The sequence below is a fragment of the Macaca nemestrina genome, chromosome 1, assembly GCF_043159975.1.
Source record: "Macaca nemestrina isolate mMacNem1 chromosome 1, mMacNem.hap1, whole genome shotgun sequence".
Lineage (NCBI taxonomy): Eukaryota > Metazoa > Chordata > Mammalia > Primates > Cercopithecidae > Macaca > Macaca nemestrina.
Window position 1 is genome coordinate 84,731,679 of NC_092125.1, and position 17,383 is coordinate 84,749,061.

The window sequence follows — 17,383 nt, forward strand, 5'->3', positions numbered from 1 at the left end:
TTCTCCAGTTGCTCCTGTAGCTTGGGCAGATGCCTGATGATCTTGTTTCTGAATGGCAAGACCTATCACTTCATGTACTGATCCCATATTCCCCCGGTGATCTTCCTCCTGCTCCAAACTGAGCAGCTTGCTTTTGAGGCCTGAGCACAGCTGTCATCCAAGGACTTGAATTCAATGCTCTGCTGACTCCCACCTCCTGTTTCCTGAGACCCACCTCTTCTTTCTTGGTCTACAGCCTAGTTTTAGTGGTGTACAGTCTCCAGCAGTTTCTTAAGACAGAGTGCATGAGAGGTTGGTCGATTTGTTGTGAGTCCCTGCACATCTGAAAAACATCTTTATTCTACCCTTGCACTTGCTGACAGTGGCTGAATGTAGAATCTCAGGTTGAGCAAAACGTTCCCTCCCTTTAGAATGTTGAAGATGTTGTTCCCTAGACTCCTGGCTTCTAGAAAAGCCAATGCCATTCTGATTCCTGGTTTTCTTCCTGTGCCCTATTTCAGCTCCCCAGAAGCTTTTTGGATGTTTTCTTCATCCTCGGTGTTCTGAAATTTCAAAATTGGGGTAGGTCTTTTTAAAATTTGTAGTGATGGGCCCAATTTCCAATTGGGAAATTCATTTCTGTTCTAGGGATACTTTATATATATATTTAAAAATTATTTCCTCCTGTGATGGCTAATTTTAGGTGTCAACTTGACTGGATTATGGAATACCTAGAAAGCCGGTAAGGTATGATTTTGGGGTGTGTCTGTGAGGGTGTTTCCAGAGATTAGCTTGGGAGTCTTAGTGGACGAAGTGGGCAGATCTGCCCTTGATGTGGGCAGGCACCACCCAATCTGCTGTGGGTCAGAGAGAACAAAAACAGACAGAAGGTGAGTGTATGGAGCTGCCTGCTGGAGCTGGGAGGCACTCTTCTCCTCCTGTCCTTAGATAACACTTCCAGGCTCCCTGGCCTTTGGACTCAAGGACTTAAACCAGCACCTCCACTCCCCGACCTCACCCTGGTTCTCAGGCCTTTGGCCTCAGGCTGAGAGTTGTACCATCAGCCTCCCTGGTTCTGAGGCCTTTGGACTTGGACTGAATCATGACACCGACATCCCAGGGTCTCCAGCTTGCGGATGGCCTGAGTGGGATTTCTCAGCCTCTGTAACTGCATGAGCCAATCCCTCTAATAAATCCCTCTCCTGTCTCTCTCTCTACAGACATCCTATTGGGTCTGTCTCTGGAGAATCCTAACTAATATACCTCTCTCTGTTTTATTTTTCCTCCTTGTCTTTTAGTTCTCTTTTCTGGCAGATTTCCTTTTATTGAATGTTTATTTCAATGGTTATGATTTTTAAAATGTCCAAGAGTTCTTTCTTGTTCTCAGATTATTTCCTTTTCTGTAAAGAGCAAAGTCTTCTTTGATTTCTCTGAAGAGTTCTCACTAGAGTTCCTTTTGAAATTTTTTTCTGGTCCTTGCACTGTTTCTGACATCCTTTGACACTCACCCCACTCCTGGCTTTGTTTGGATCTTTTCATGTTGGAGTCCTTCCTCAAATATCTGCTGATCTGTGACTGTTTGTGTTTCAGAGAGACCCGTAAAGCTGATCGGCAGCTCTGAATGCTTTCACAGAGCGTGAGAACTCATAGGGATTTTGACACTGGAAATTGCCAAATGCTAGTAGGTAGAGATCTTGCTCTCTGGGGCATTCATCTACTCAAGAGAAGAACCCTTCTTCTCTTGGGACAGGGTTGATTCCCAACCCTTGCCTCGCGGAAGGTTGCAAGCAGCAGAAGCAAAACACGGGACTTTGGAATCCACTGTGAAATGTCTAGACTGCTGTCCTGAACCTAACTTTCCCCCTACCCTCTCCCCACCCACCCCCTGCCCCCTGACCCCCGCCTCACTTTGCCAGGTGTCCTGAAGTTGGGAGTTCTCTCATCTGCTTCACTGCAGAGCAAGCTTTGGGCTCTTGCCTGGGGCAGGGGGAAGAGAAAAGCCAGCTGCCCATCTGTGTGGGGTGAAGGAGGGAACTGGGGGCGTCTAGCTCAGCACACAGACTTGCACTTGAGCCCCTCTTCTTGGCCCTGCACTTGACCTTAACTTCCCCCTGTACCTGTTGCCTCTGAGTTCCAAGCCTCTCGGGCTTTCTGCGGGGCAAATCAGTTTCCTGCTCATCTGGATCCCCCTTTGCAGGCACTTTAGCTCATATCTTCCTCTGCTAATGTTCCTCCTCCATCTGCTTTCTGTCTTCCAGACTTTGCTGAAATCTCTTATCTATAATCGTCTCCTCTTACATTCTCCTAGTCTTTGGGTTTATGCTGTCAAAAATGCATTTGCTTTCATTTTAGTGGGGTTTTGGGAGAAAGGATAAACACAGGTAGTTACGTTTAGTAGGAATCTGCATTTCTTATTGCTTCAGGCTTCTCCCCCATCTCCTGATGGCTCTGAGCGGAGATTGTGCTCTCAAGGGTTATGGCAGCTGCAGTCTCAATCCTGGAGCCCTCCCAGCACTCCTGATGGTGTTGTATCTTTGGAGTCTCATATCAAAAAGTTAGAACTTGTAAGAAATAAAATGCCACCTTTTCTCCCACCCTGGGGACATTGTGACAGTGATGAGCAGAAGCCAGCAGCCTTTGCCTGTCAGGGCCACTTCCAGAGTGATGATGAGGCTGCTCATGAGTGTCTTTGCCTGGACTTGGTCTGGCCTGGAGGAACCAGACAACAGAAGCTGCCCCCAGAGCAGGTGACGTGAAGGATCCTGGCATCTGATGACAGCAGAGGCTGGGGAGGCAGGGCTGGTGGCCCCCAAACATGCAGCTGTCGTGGAGGTGGAGGTGCAGACAGCAGGCACTGAGCACTGGGTCAGGAACATATGGTAGCAGGCGGGGCTGGTGGGCTGGGCTGACAGGCAGTTGGCCTCGAAGAAGTCCAGCCTCCGGTGGGGGGATTCAGCTCAAGGATTGGGGTCTGAGTCTGGGGAAAGGGAGGATGCCCATTCCCAGGGGATGGCTCAAGGCAGGGATACGCAGGCAGATTGTGGTAATACAGGGGACATTCTGGGGACTGAGACAGGAGCGAAGAGGGACAAAGGGACAGGCAAGGGCCTTGGCATCTGAGCTGGAATAACAGCAAGTTGGAAAAGCAGGCCCCCTGGGAGGGCCTGGGACAGGGTTGATTCCCAAGCACGGGTCAGAATACTATCCTGAGCTGATGTCAGGTGGACACAAGGACTTGGAGGCAGGTGATTGCAAAGGAGCCTCCTCCTCCACCAGTACCTGAACTCGAGCAAACTTGCACCTCACAAGACAGAGGTTGGGGAGAGAATCAACTTTGGCATCTCACTAACTCTGGCAGGATGGGCAGGAGGGAGATGCACCACCCTGTGCTGGGAACCTGATCTGTTTGGTGCTGACACTGATGGTGTTGATGAGTTGAACTCAGGGAATGAGTTTTGTGGAGCAGGCACTTTACAGGCATAATCTCATGGATTCCTCACATCAGGTCTCTGAGATGGTCTTGCCACCCCCGTTGTACAGATGAGGAACCAGGGCTCAGAGAGGTTGATCAGGTTGATCAGGATCACACAGCTAGAGAGCGGCAGAGCCAGGATTCAAACTGTGTCTGCCTGAAGCCAAACACAATCTCTTCTCGATCCATTTTACTGCCTCCCGAGAAGTGACTCACATTCCTTCAAGATATGAGTGGTTTCAGGATCTCTTGTAGAAAGACCCAAAGCAGCCATTGACATTGCACAAGGCCTGGGATCAGCTGGGGGAAGGGTCTGCTTCTCTAATGACACAGCTCACCCTGGAACCCTGGTGTGTCACAGGCAGCTAAGCACAAGTGCTGTGTCTGCCTGAGGGTGTGGGAAGCGCCCTCAGTTCTCTGGAGCCAGTAACAGGATTTAATTTGCAAGCCTGTCCTGAGCTCTCTTACGTCTGCCAAGTTAATTGGGTCTTGGGCATCTGTGAGCTGTAATGAAGTGTCTACATCGTGCAGGGAAGGCTGGTCCTGCTAGTCCTGTTAATGTGTCCAAAGCCCCAAACTCCAATCCATCTCCAGCTGTTGCCTGGAACCACGTCTGCTCAGGCTGTGAGGGAGATTCAGATAGAGGGAAAAGCTATATAGAGAGGTGACGATATAGATGTAGAAATAGAAATAGATATATGGATGTAGATGTAGGTATAGATACAGAGACAGATATAGACATAGGCATGGATATAGATATAGAAATGTGGATGTAGATGTAGTTATAGACATACATGTAGACATAGATACATATATAGATACATAGAGATCACCAGAGACAGCCCAGGCAAAGGTATACTTTGAAAATAGCTACCACTTACTGAGCTCACTTAATCCTCACAGCAACCCTGTGAAGTAGGATTTTGTTTTGTTTGTTTGTTTTTGTAGAGGGGATCTCACTATGTTGCCCAGGTTGGCCTCAAACTCCTGGCCTCAAGTGATCCTCCCACCTTGGTCATGCAAATTGTTGGGACTACAGGTGTGAGCCACCATGCCTGGCCAGATAGGAATTTTTATCCCCTTTTCTACAGATGAGGAGCTAGGGCTCCCAGAGGTTGAGTGACTTGCTGAAATCACACAGGGATGGAGATCAGGAAGGGGATCCCGATGGATCCAGGTGTCATTGCATGAAAGCCTTGTTTGCGGCCACAGCCTCCACTGCCCCCAGACCTCCTGCTCTCAGCCCTGCCAGCCTTGCTTAGCCTTCCGGGGCAGCAGAGAGGCAGCCCAGACTCCATCCTCCATGTAGCCTCAGTGAGGGAAGAAATGAGGTCCAAGGGGGGAATGAGCAAAGTAAACCATGGGGAAAAGAGTTCCCAAAGGAGAGCATGTCCTAGCCCAGTTCTGCTTGTCACCCCTGCCCCTGTTTCCCCTTATTCTTTGGTTAAAGAACTGTTTTTCAGCCAGGTGCAGGAACATTCAGGATAATGGCATTTCCCAGCTTTGCTAGCTGTGCTGTAACTGAGTTTTGGGTTGATGGGGTGTAAGTTGCAGTGGTTTGTGCAAATTCTAGGAAGTATCCTTAAAGGGAAGTGTCTTTTTCTGCCCCCTTGTTCTTTTAGCTGCCTGGCATGTGGATGTGATGGCTGGTGCTCAAGCAACCATGGAAGCCACGTGTTGAGGAGGGCAGAGCAGTAACAGAGGAGGTGCCTGGGTCCCTGGTGATGGTGCGGTGGCATACTGCTCCAGGCTGCCTGTTTCCATGAGAGACAAATACAGTCCTACCTTGTTGAAGCCTCTGGGTTTTCTGGCACAGTCAGGCAAACGAATCCTAATATTCAAACTGTTTAATTCCTTTCACTAAAGCTTACATCCCTCATTACACAGGTCCCACTGTTGTCCTCTAAATTTCAAATTTGTCTGTTTCAGATCTTCTCTACTTTGTAGGTTAAGTGAATGTGTTCAAGGTGGGTAGAGGTGGGTAGGAAGAAGAAAAACGAGTTAATTTTAATTTGGGAAAGCCAATGTGTGCCCTGAGGATGCAAGAGGGGCAGCCAGAAGCAAGGGGTGCTCAAACTCCATCAGCACCTGCCTGATCCCGGGTACACCTATGGCTGCCTCTCAGTGGCGAATCTGCAGGCGCTCTAAAACCTGCCTTGGCTCTGGGCAGGAAGCCTGTGAGGAAGCCTGCCAGCTCAGGACTGAGCTCCGTGCTCCTTGCTGTTGTCCCTTGACTGGTGGCTGAGCTGTGCCTGGCACAGGGTGTGTGCTTGGTGGTTATCTGTTGAATAAATGAATGAATATGAGGCAGCCAAGTAGAAAGGGGTCACTGGAGAACCTCCTACTGGCCCGCGCGCCGGAAGGAGTGCACACTGGGATGGAGCCTCGGGAAGTTCCGCCATTTGCAGAAGGAGGAGCCTGTCCTCCCCTGTTGTGGGGTGGAACCTGGGATTCAATCTGTGAGGCGGGAAGCTTATACTAGCGGCGCTTTCGCTACATGCGCACAATGTGTGGTGAGCAAATCAGGGTAACTGGGATAGCCATTGCCTCAAAATTTTAACTTTTATTTGTTAGGAACATTTGAATTATTTTCTTCTAGCTATTTTTAAGTAGATAATACATTATAATTAATTATAGTCAACCTCCTGTACTATCAAACACTAGATCTTATTCATTTGATCTAACTGTATTTTTGTTCTCTTTAATCAACTTCTCTTAAACCCCACCTTCCCCCAACCCTTCCCAGCCTCTGGTAACCACCAATCTACTATCTCCATGAGATCCTCGTTTTTAGCTCCCACATGAGTGAGAACATGCGATACCTGTCTTTCTGTACCTGGCTTATTTTACTTAACATAACGACCTCCGGTTCCATTCATGTTGCTGCCAATGACAGAATTTCACTCTTTTTTATGGCTGAAAAATATGCCATTGTGAGTAGGTATCACATTGTCTTTATCCATTCATCTATTGAAGGACACTTAGGTTGATTCCATGTCCTGGCTGTTGTGAATAGTGCTGGCAAAAACATGAGGATGCAGTTATCTTTTTGATATATTAATTTCCTTTCTTTTGGATTTATACCCAGCAGTAGGATTGCTGGATCATATGGTAGTTCTATTTTCAGTTTTTTGAGGAACCTCCATACTGTTTTCCACAGTGGCTGTACCAATTTAACATTCCTACCAACAGCGTGTAAGACTTCCCCTTTCTCTGCATCCCTGCCAGCATCTGTTGTTTTTTGTCTTTTTGATAAAAGCCATTTTAACTGCGGTGAGATGATATCTCATTGTGGTTTTGATTTACATTTCTCTGATCACTAGTGATGTTGAGCATTATTTCATATACCTGTGATTCATTTGTATGTTTCACGAAATGTCTATTCAGATCTTTTGCACATTTAAACATCAGATTATTTGTGGTTTTTTGCTGTTAAGTTGTTTGAGTTCCTTATATTTTCTGGTTACTAATCCCTTGCTGGATGGATAGTTTGCAAATATTTTCTCCCATTCTGTAGTTTGTCTCTTCACTTTGTTGTTTCCTTTGCTGTGCAGAAGCTTTTTAGTTTGATGTCATCTCATTTGTCTATTTTTGCTTTCCTTGCCTGTGCTTTTTGAAGTCTTACCCAAAATATCTTTGCCCAGACCAGTGTCCTAAAGTGTTTCCCCAAAGTTTTCTTCTAGTAGTTTTATAGCTTCAGGTCTTAAATTTACATCTTTAATCGATTTTGATTTGATTTTTGTATATAGTGAGAGACAGGGGTTTAGTTTTATTATTCTGTATGTGGATATCCAGTTTTCCCAGCACCATTTATTAAATAAACTGTTATTTCCTTAATGTATATTTTTGATGCTTTTGTCAAAAATAAGTTGGCTGTAAATGCATTGATTTATTTCTGTTTTCTGTATTGGTGTCTGTTTTTATGCCAGGATTATACTGTTTTTGTTACTATATCTTTGTAGTATATTTTGAAGTCAGGCAATATGATACTGCCAGCTTTGTTCTTTTTGCTCAGGTTTGCTTAGGCTATTAGAGGTATTTGTGTTTCTGTACTTATTTTGGAATTGTATTTTCTATTTCCATGAAGAATAGCATTGGTATTTTTATTGGGATTGCACTGAATCTATAGGTCACTTTGGGTAGTATTGACATTTAACAATATTAATTCTTCCCCTTCAAGACCATGGAGTATCTTTCCCTTTTTTTGTTTCCTTTTCAATTTCTCTCATCAGTGTTTCAAATTTTCCTTGTAAAGATCTTTCACTTGTTTGGTTATATTTATTTCTGTGAGCTGGGTGTGGTGGCTCACACCTGTAATCCCAGCACTCTGGGAGGCCAGGATGGGCGGATCACTTGAGGCCAGGAGTTGGAGACCAGCCTGGCCAACATGACAAAACCCTATCTCTACTAAAAATACAAAAAATTAGCCAGGCATAGTGGTGTGTACCTGTAATCCCAGCTACTTGGAAGGCTGAGGCACTAGAATTGCTTGAACCTGGGAGGCAGAGGCTGCAGTGGGCTGAGATTGCACCACTGCACTCCAGCCTGGGTGATGGAGTGAGACTCTGCCTCAAAAAAATATACACATAGTTCTATGTATTTTATATTTGTTGTAGCTTTTGTAAATGGGGTTGCATCTTGACTTTTTTCCAGACTGTTTGCTGTTGGTATATATAAATACTACTGATTTTATTATGTTGACTTGTATCCTGCAACTTTACTGAATTTGTTGATCAGCTCTAAAGGTTTTTTGGTGGAGTCTTCAGGTTTTTCTAAATAAAAGATCATATCACCTGTGAGCAAGGATAATTTGACTTCTTCCTCTCTGATATGAATCCCCTTTATTTCTTTCTCTTGCCTAATTGCTCTGGCTGGGACTTCCAGTCCCCAGCTCTTTATTCCCCATTTGCCTCACTTGGGGCCACTGACTGTACTTCCTCTTCTCCCTTGCCTTCCTGTGTTGACTCAGCCCTACTCGGCCCTTTGCCAACTACTGAATTCAGGCTGAAAGAATTTAAGTAGACTTGTCCCAATATTCTGTGACTCAGTATCAGGCCATTATTGGTGGCAATCAGTCCTGATTTGGGGCCCCACTTCTCATGGGTGGGCTTCACCTTGTTTCCAAGATTCAAACCCTCCTCCAACAGAGTCCCATTTTGGAGCGCTGGACTCCTGTTTTGTTCCTGGGACCTGAGTCCCACCAGGGTGAGTGGCCTAGGCTGGGAGGCCTCTGCAGTTTGTTCCTTCCTTGTTCTTGGCAGGTCCTCCTCCCTTGGGAATGGAGTCCCGCTGCCCCCGGAAGCCCTCCCTGCCCTGGACTCCCTGGCATCTGGCCCTGTCCTTCTCTTGGGGCCTTTCTAACACCAATAGTTTAATTTAAACCATTCCTTTATTAATGTAGCTGAGTCATTTCTACATATCAGGAACTTCTGTGGGCACTGGTGATACAGCAGAGTATAAGACAAGGTGGTCCCGGCCCCTGGGGAGCTTATAGACAGCAGAGCAGAAATAAATTAAACATAATGCTGTATGGTGGTCAGTGCCATGAAAATCCTGAGGGCTGTGTGCATGACCACACTTCAGGTAGCCTTGACAGAACCAGTTCTTCCTCCTTTCTTGCTTGTATTTCTCAAGAATAACTGTGGAAGGTGCTGGGAATGCAACATCCTGAGATAAGGAAGAACTGACCAGAACAGCCCAGGATCTGTTCCTGGCCTTCCTAGAATAGGATGCCCTACAAAACTTTAGCCCAGCAAATCAGGTTGCTGGTGGGGTTTAAATCCGCTTTCTGAGGTTCTGTAGCTGTGGTGCATGTGAGGGATGTGTAGACAAGATTCCATCCACCCTGGACAACTTTCCTGAGCCTCTGGGGACTGGTTCACCACAAATCTCAGGTTCCTACTGTCCCTTGCTGCTTGTGAGTGATAAACTTGCTTTATTTAACTTGCTGTGTGAGTAGTCTATTTCACTTGACTCATGCAAGTGGTAGAAATTGCGGCCCAAAACGTGGTGGGCTGAAGTGGTAACCAGAGCACAGCAAGCCTGCTTTGCATGGTGAGAGTGTTTTACAGGGGAACCTGGGCAGGTCTGAGGGGATCAGGGAAGGCTTCTCAGAGGAAACGATGTGAAAGTTGAGGTCTGAAAGAAGAGCAGAGGCTAGCTAGGTGGAAGGGGAAGGTGTTCTCAGGAGAGGTAATGGCATGGGCAAGGTTCTGAGGCAGGAAGGTGGGTGGCAGAAAACCTGAGAGTTTGAGCACAATCATTGAGGGGAAGAAGGGTGCATGGAAAGGCTGGAACCTGGGCAGGGCCTTCTGATGGCCCACAGGGCATGCCTGTCCAGGCCTCCCCCTGGTGTGGGCCTGAGCCTTGCCCCTGCACACCCAGGTAGATCCTATCCAGGTCTTGCCACTTCCAGTTGCCCACAGGTAAGGGGCCATGCCTTGCTGGGTCCCAAGTTCTCACATCTTATCTCTCCCTCCTCATAGACCCTTTCCTGTTGCCACACAAATCTTGGCCACCCTCAACACTGCAGGATCCTGGGCCATTTTTTAGAATCTCTTTTAGGAGGGTCAGCTGCTTGCCCTTAGAACCTCAGGACGAGAGAAAAAAAAAACCAAAAAACAAAAAAGGGCAATCCCCTTCAGCTATACTTCAATGATAGGGACAGAAATTCTGGGTTTGATCTTCCCTGAGTTTTGTGGTGGCCCAAAGACTTGGCTGTGACTCAGCCCACTGCCTCTGCTACCTGTGAGCTGCCCACACTGAGGGGTGAGTCACCTGAAGCCCCCTCGTGGGCGCAAGCCTCGTGGGGAGAAAAGCTCAAAGAGAAAACATGAGAGGGACGTCATCACCAGGCCCTGCTGGGAGCTTCAGTACATCCTGCAATTCTGGAACCAGATCGGCTCTGTTACTTCCTTTGATTTAAACTTCTGTTTTCCCTCAACCCACTGGATCCATCTTTGAGTTATTTAATTCCAACTGTAATAAAAAATCCATTGAACCGCACACTAATGCAATATGAGGCTGGGAAGCAAACAGCAGGCCTGGGAGGGTGGAGCTGAGCAGAGCGGAGTCTACAGGGCTTTGTCCTTTTTATGGGATCTGCTACATAAAATCTGATCGCATTTTGACTCAGAATGTGGGGATGGGAGACATACTCTATTTAAACTGGAGACTTTATGGGTGGGAGGAGAGATCTGTGCTGTCCTTGCTGATAGCAAAGATTTGTCCTTTTCCTCAGACACAGCTACTCTCCTTGTAGCTTTTCAGGGTGTGCCGGGTCCTAGGCCTCCACCCACCTGTGTCTTAGGGACTGCTGGCTGTGTACCAGGCACTCTTACACTATTTACATCTTTAAATTGGAATCACAGGCTCTGACCTACTTCCCAAAAGTCAAATTGTTCTTACTGTCCTAGCTTCTGCCTTTGAGGCTCACTTCCCTCTCTCTGGCCTTGCTGCATGCCACAGACAGCTTTGACTTCTGACTTTTTGACTTCTGATCCCTTCCATCCACTGTAGAACTCTCCTCTGGACCTTTCTTCCAGCCAGTCTGGTTCACCAGAGTCCTGTTACTCGCTGTAGGCACGAGTGGTGTTGCCTGGCCTGGTTACAGGAGTCACTGAAAGAGAAAAGGCTGCCCCATTGAACCACCTGCTTTGGGGCCCACTGCTTCTGTGCCTGTAGAGCCTGACCTCACAGCCTAGCCCAGATGCAACTTTCTTCTGGGGTCTGGTTAAGGAGGACTGCCTCATCCAGGGTCCCAGGAGCTGCTTTCAGACCAGAAGTTTCCATGAGAGGGCTGGACCCAAAAGGAATTTCAAAACAATGAAAAACTGGCATGCCTGGGAGTGGGCCAAGCTCTGGGCCATCTCGCGAGCCCCTTGCAGGGCCAAGCGTTAACTCTTGAATGTGGGACTGGGGAAGCTCCTGGATTCCACTGGAGGGTCCTGAGTGGTCAGGTTGATGGGGCCTAGGAGGGGAGATGTTAGGGTAGCAGCTACTTGCTAACTTGTGGGAATATACTTCAACATTTTATCCACAGGTCAGCTGTACAGGTGCACACCAGCCTATGGGCAGTCCTGGTTGGTTCTGCTGAGTGTTCGTTGAGTAGAAAAACAGGTCTCATTTCTAGAGCTGCTTTCTCATTGGAACTGCATCCTCTTGAGGCTTCCCAGGGGCTTGTCAGGTCGCTGACCTCAGATTCCTGTCCTTATTTGTTCTTTCTTTTTTTCTTTCTTTCTTTTTTTTGTGGTTATAAGGAGCGGAGAGTTTAATAGGCAAGAAAGATGGGAGAAGGCAGAAGATAGAAGCTCCCCCATACAGAGACAGAGGGAGGGGGCCTCCAAAGCCAAGAGAGGGAACCCCAAGTGAGGCAGAAACCAGCCAGGTGTGTATATATAGAGACGGGAGGAGGTGGTGTCTGATTTGCATAGGGCCCAGGGGATTGGTTTGACCAGGCATGGCATTCATGTAGCCTGCAAAAAAGCTGGACCTCCCACCCTAGCCTTTTAATATGCAAATGCAGGGCACCAAGATGTTCTACACATGTGGGGCTATGTGGGGGTGGCCATGTTGCCAGGAACATGTGGGGCAAGAAGGCGGAGGGAATTGCTATGTTGGGTGGACTCAGTTTCTAATGGACTGCATTTGCATATCAAAGGTTGCCAGCCTGGCCATAAGAGCTGCTGCTTTACAAGAAACTTTTCTGGAAATGCTTTAAAAAATGAAAACTTCCCAAGGACTCCTTTCCCTTTCTATCCGCTTAAAATAATTTCTTAATAACTCCTACCACATTCCTCCCTGTGGCCATATCACACTAACTGCTGTTACAGGGTTTTGGATGATGACTCTTTCTGGCTACTTCCTGCTGAAAAGGGGTGTTGAATGGGGAACAGCAGCTAGGGCTTCTCCTGGGGTGGATCTAAGGGTCCTCGAAGAATGGCATGTCCATGTGTGGTTCAGTTTGCAGCACCATTTGGAGTTTGATTGCTTCTGTGAGTTGGGTGATCCTCAACTCTTGAGGTCCCCAGATAAACTCAGAGCTTCCAGAGCTGTGAGAAAGTGACATTCTTTACTGACCACAGGTTAGGAACCCTGTGCAGGGATTTGTAGACAAGGTATGAGGCCAGTTCTCCCCAAGGGGCTTTTATTGGCTCTGCATGTCCGGCTTTATTCCTTAAAGGGAAACACACCCTTTCAGTCAAAGCCTTGGTAAAATAGCCAGTTTTTCCAATTGTGTCCTGTTGACAAACAAAAATGATTTTTTTTTAAATTAAAATTAAAATTAAAATTTTTATTTTTTTGAGACGGTGTTTCACTTTTGTCACTCAGGATGGAGTGCAATGGAGCGATTTCGGCTCACTGCAACCTCTGCCTCCCAGGTTCAAGCAATTTTCCTACTGCAGCCTCCCAAGCAGCTGGGACCACTGATGTTCACCACCATGCCCAGCTAATTTTTTCTGTGTTTTTAGTAGAGACAGGATTTCACCATGCTGGCCAGATTGGTCTCGAACTCCTGACCTTGGGTGATCCACTCACCTTGGCCTCCTGAAGTGCTGGGATTATTACAAGCATAAGCCACTGTGCCCGTCCCAAAAAGGCATTTTAAACAAAAATTCTGACATTTAAAAACTGAAAATATGAGCCCAGGAGTTCAAGGCTGCAATGAGCCAATACTGCACATTTGTACTCCTGCCTGGGAGACAGAGTGAGACTTGTCAGTAAGAAAAAAAAAAAAAAACTGAAAATAGAAAAGAGAGCTTTTACAGTGTTGATGAACTCATCTTAGAGTGCATGATTTATAAATACGTAAATATCCATGTATACTTTCACAGTGATAACTACTGGAAAAATGAGAATGTTAAAAAAAGCCAGTCTAAACAGAATCCTTCTAATTCTACCTGCCTCTTTATGTTGGTAATACCAGGAGTCTTAAGAGAGCTGCTGTGGTCTATGTCACATTCATCCCAGCCTCCTTTCTAATCCTGTAGCTGATGATAAAAATGTGATAAATCCTCTGGCTTAGCTTTGATGTTTTTTCATTAATTCACTTCTGGTAACAAATTGTGGCAGGTCTTCCACTTTCATCCCACCAGCCATTTCCATCACCTTCTAAAAGGGCTTTATTGTAACTATAGCCCAGGAAGAGGTGGTTGGCCCAGACCATGGAGAGGGACAGCAGCTGATCCAGGCAGCCACCACCATTGGGCGGGTCATGGTAGTCGGGCAGGTGGAGCAGGATGAATTCCATGAGGGCCTTCCATTGCTTCTAACTCTCTAAGTAGGAGCGAAACTGTTCCATGAAGTTGGCTGCCTGCCGTATCCCCGAGACCAAGTCCTCCACCGCAGCAGCTGCCTCGCCACCAATCATGGTGTCCACCACGCCAAGGACTGGATAGCCTGCCGCCGTCAGAAAAATGGATTTTTATTGCACTGATGCAAACAGCTATATTGCCATAAGTTAAGAGTACTCACAAATAGTTTCCAAATTCTAGAGGAACCAGGCAGAGAAAAATAAGCATCCTCCAAATTTTGTAAATAGTTTAAAACAATTTTCCTTGACTCTGAAAAACAAAACAAGGATCAGCAATATTCCAAACAAAAGTCAAAAAGTTTGCTTTCACTTTCTGAATGCAGTCCACTTAGTTAATTCTTGTTTTGCTTGATATTTGTGAACATGTTAGTTCTTTATGAGTCCTGTACATTCTTTCTCTATTCCAATGTTACAACCTTCAAAGCTATTAAAAACTTGCATTTGAGAGCACCTGTTAAAGTCCTTAATATAGCTTGATTATAAATCGTCTTTTGAGAAGGAACAAAACAAGACAACAATTATCTGCCAATGGCAAAATTCCCGGCTAGTTACAGTTAAAAACAAGACTGACAAAGTTTATTTCCGTGGTTTACAATAACTTTACCCTTAATTATGATTGATAGCACATACTTAGACATTAGCATTTTAGAAATCACATACAATTTTGGAACATATATTAGTATTATTCACCAAAATATAACTTAAAGAAGATTGGAAATCATTTTGGCAATCTAATGTGACTAAACATGTCAAATAATCCTGTTTACCTCTTTTCTGAATGTTTCAGGGGCCCTCTGAACCATCCAAAATCCAGGCATCAGGAAGGACAATTTCCAGATTGTCATAAGTTATTTTGCCAAAATGATGACTCAAAAGGCAAACACCTTTCATTAGCCTTTACTATGACATGAAAGTTCTGTTCAAAGCCAAATTTTACCCTTGCTTTAGTTTGTTAATGTTAACCTCAATTAGTTAAAATGAAAGCAATTTGACCAGGAGGTGAAGTCTTTACAAACCTTTTATGACCCTTTTACTAAACAGCAGATTAGTGTCTTAAGACCTCCTTGCTATGCTTTTATTTCAATGCTCAATTTATGAAAAGATCATATAGATACTATGGGAGAAAACAGTGTAGTGCTTCTACCACGCGTTTCATTACAAGGCAACCCAAAGCCAATTGGCTTATTTTGTAATCAGCCCATCCCTGATGACAGTCTCATCTCCCAGTGAGGGGTGGGCATGTTTCCTTATCTTCCAGGTGGCCAAGAGCATGCTTCTCTCATTTATAACTACTATTAGCCATAGGTTACAGTGCATTTTCTACCTAGTTATTACACACCAAAGCTCTCATAATGTGAAGTAATTTCTGATACCCCCAAACTCAAAACCATCAGTGCAAAACAGAACAGAGCCTTCGATTTTGAGAGAGATCCTTTTAAATCCTGGGGTTTCATGAGGAAAACAGAGGTTTTTTTCCCCAAATGGGGTCTGTGGTGCCTCCTCTGTTTTTTCCTAAGGAGTCCCATGCTACCAGAAGTTATCTTAGGGCCTCTCATGCATGCATTAAGAGTGGTAAGACAAAAAAAAAACCAAAAAACAAAAAACTGGAGAAAAATCATTCAGTCGACTGAGAAGAAAAGAGCCTTTTTCCAGAAAAACAAGATCGAAGAAGAAGGCCTTTTAAATATACCTGTAACTTGAATATCCACTTTTAATTAAACTGACCGCTCTTTAAGAAAATCCTTTTAAGTTCCCTTGTTACTTGACTTGAGCCACACCAAGCAGTTAAGATTTTCAGCTTCTGAACTTTACAAAAAATAACCATACAAGTGAAACCAACAAGCCTTTATCGGGTTATGACTTAACGGCGAGTGTACAAGGTATTTTTAAAGGAGTGATAGGCAGCTTTTGAAACTGTTATTGCAAAATTGTGACTGAGACAGTGAAAGAGATTTGACCCAAACAGCTCCATTTTGTTTCTAGCCCTCAAGTTCTCCTTGGCCATCCCTGGGCGTAGGCTGAACCAGCTTTGGGAGGAGCCAGGTTTACAGTCTATATTCGAAAACAAAGACGATAACAGCCACTTCCCAAGGTATACTTTCCTCTTGCCTGGGGACCAGGCCAAGAAACTAGCCACAGGATTAGAAACCGTGGCCCAGGAGCCATGCAGCCAAAGGCTGCAAGATTTTGACCCTCCCTAAACTGCTCTCAAGATCAATGCTTAAGATATTTTGTAAACCCTGCCCTTGAAGGATTAGCTGGAGTCATCCATATTGACAAACTGGCTTGTTTGATTTTTGTGGCCTTCACTCAGGAACTGACTTAGCACAAGAAGACAGTCACCATTGTAAAATGGCAGAGACTAAAACAAAGTATTGCCACGTGGTTACAGGTCATGTTCCCAAGGACATGAAACAAGATGGAGGCCTGTAGCTAAGATTGTTACTGACAGTTTTGTTGGGCTGGCTTGAACAGCAGGCTTATGGGGTCTTGGGCATGCATCCTAATCTAAGATACTCTTTCTTTGACAGAACCATACGGAAAGACATGCAAAGCACACCAGATTGTTTACGGCTTAAGATCAACCTCACAAATCCTTTTTCATTAATTATAAATTTACAGAGAATATAAGCAATAATCCTTATTATTCCTTTTACTGGTTTGCACAGGGAGAGAGAAGTCAAAAGCCCAACTGGTAAGAAATGTTTACCCTTTTGCCGGCATATCAGGCTTCTGGGTTCCCTTCCCCTTAGCTCAACTCTAAGCCAAACATTTTAAGGTTTGGAAAATTAACTTTCCCGAGGTTGGAAGAACATTACAAAAGAGATAGAAGCCATTTTAAACCGCAAAAGAAGGAAAAACACTACAGAAAGGAATTCCAATTAGGGTTCTCAAGAGGTATTGCCTCTCCTCCTGTTGGGAATGGGGTTTCCCCTATTTCTTTGCCTTCCCTATTTTTTCTTTTCTTTTCCCTTTTGGACTATTATAGGAGATATATTGTTTATCTCCAAAATTCTCTTCTGCTTGCAGAGCTACCTGTTTTAGCTGCAGTGAGGGTTTGACTTACCAGCAACATAACATCCCTCCGTGTGAGGTCAAATACCTGAGTTAAATGTTGGAAAGCTTCTACATACCTATCAGGGTCATCAGAAAATTGGCCTTAGTTTCCCTTTACTTGCCTAAGGTCCCGCAATGAGAAGGGAATTTGAAGGGCCCCAAATAAGGAGGACTGTCAGATGATTTCCCTGAAAGCTACTGTTTTTAATTTTGGGGAACTACTTTCCCTGGACCTGCCCGACGTGTTGCTAAAACAGCTGAGTCGATCTTAAAACGCTTGCAGAGGTTTAGTAGAAATGCTATGCTCTTGTGCAAAATAAAATGAGTAGTTTTCTTTAAAGTTCTGAGGTTAAGGAAGTTCCAGTGTTTCAGAGTGCACTCCAGAGGGGTGCAAACTGAAGATAATTTATTATCCATTTAGAAAAAGAAGTGAAAATAAAAGCATCCTCTTAGTCTCCTTCCTTTCCGTATGACCCAGAGTAGAGGAGAAGACGGGGAGCATCTTCCGAATGTCTTACCTACTCAGTTTCTGGATTCTGGAACTTTTAAAAATATGCCCCCGC

At 45.3% G+C, this 17,383-nt stretch overlaps 1 long non-coding RNA gene and 1 pseudogene across 1 annotated transcript in view; one reads left to right on the forward strand and one right to left on the reverse strand.

Annotated features, from left to right (window-relative positions):
* The first annotated feature begins 464 nt into the window (after positions 1 to 464).
* LOC139356647 (uncharacterized) overlaps positions 465 to 17,383 on the forward strand; it is a 31,373-nt gene continuing 14,454 nt past the window's right edge. The window contains exon 1 of the long non-coding RNA XR_011608831.1: positions 465 to 561. This is a non-coding gene — a long non-coding RNA (uncharacterized lncRNA). The remainder of the gene's footprint in view (positions 562 to 17,383) is intronic.
* Positions 13,373 to 13,820, reverse strand: LOC105478618 (CDKN2AIP N-terminal-like protein pseudogene; annotated as a pseudogene).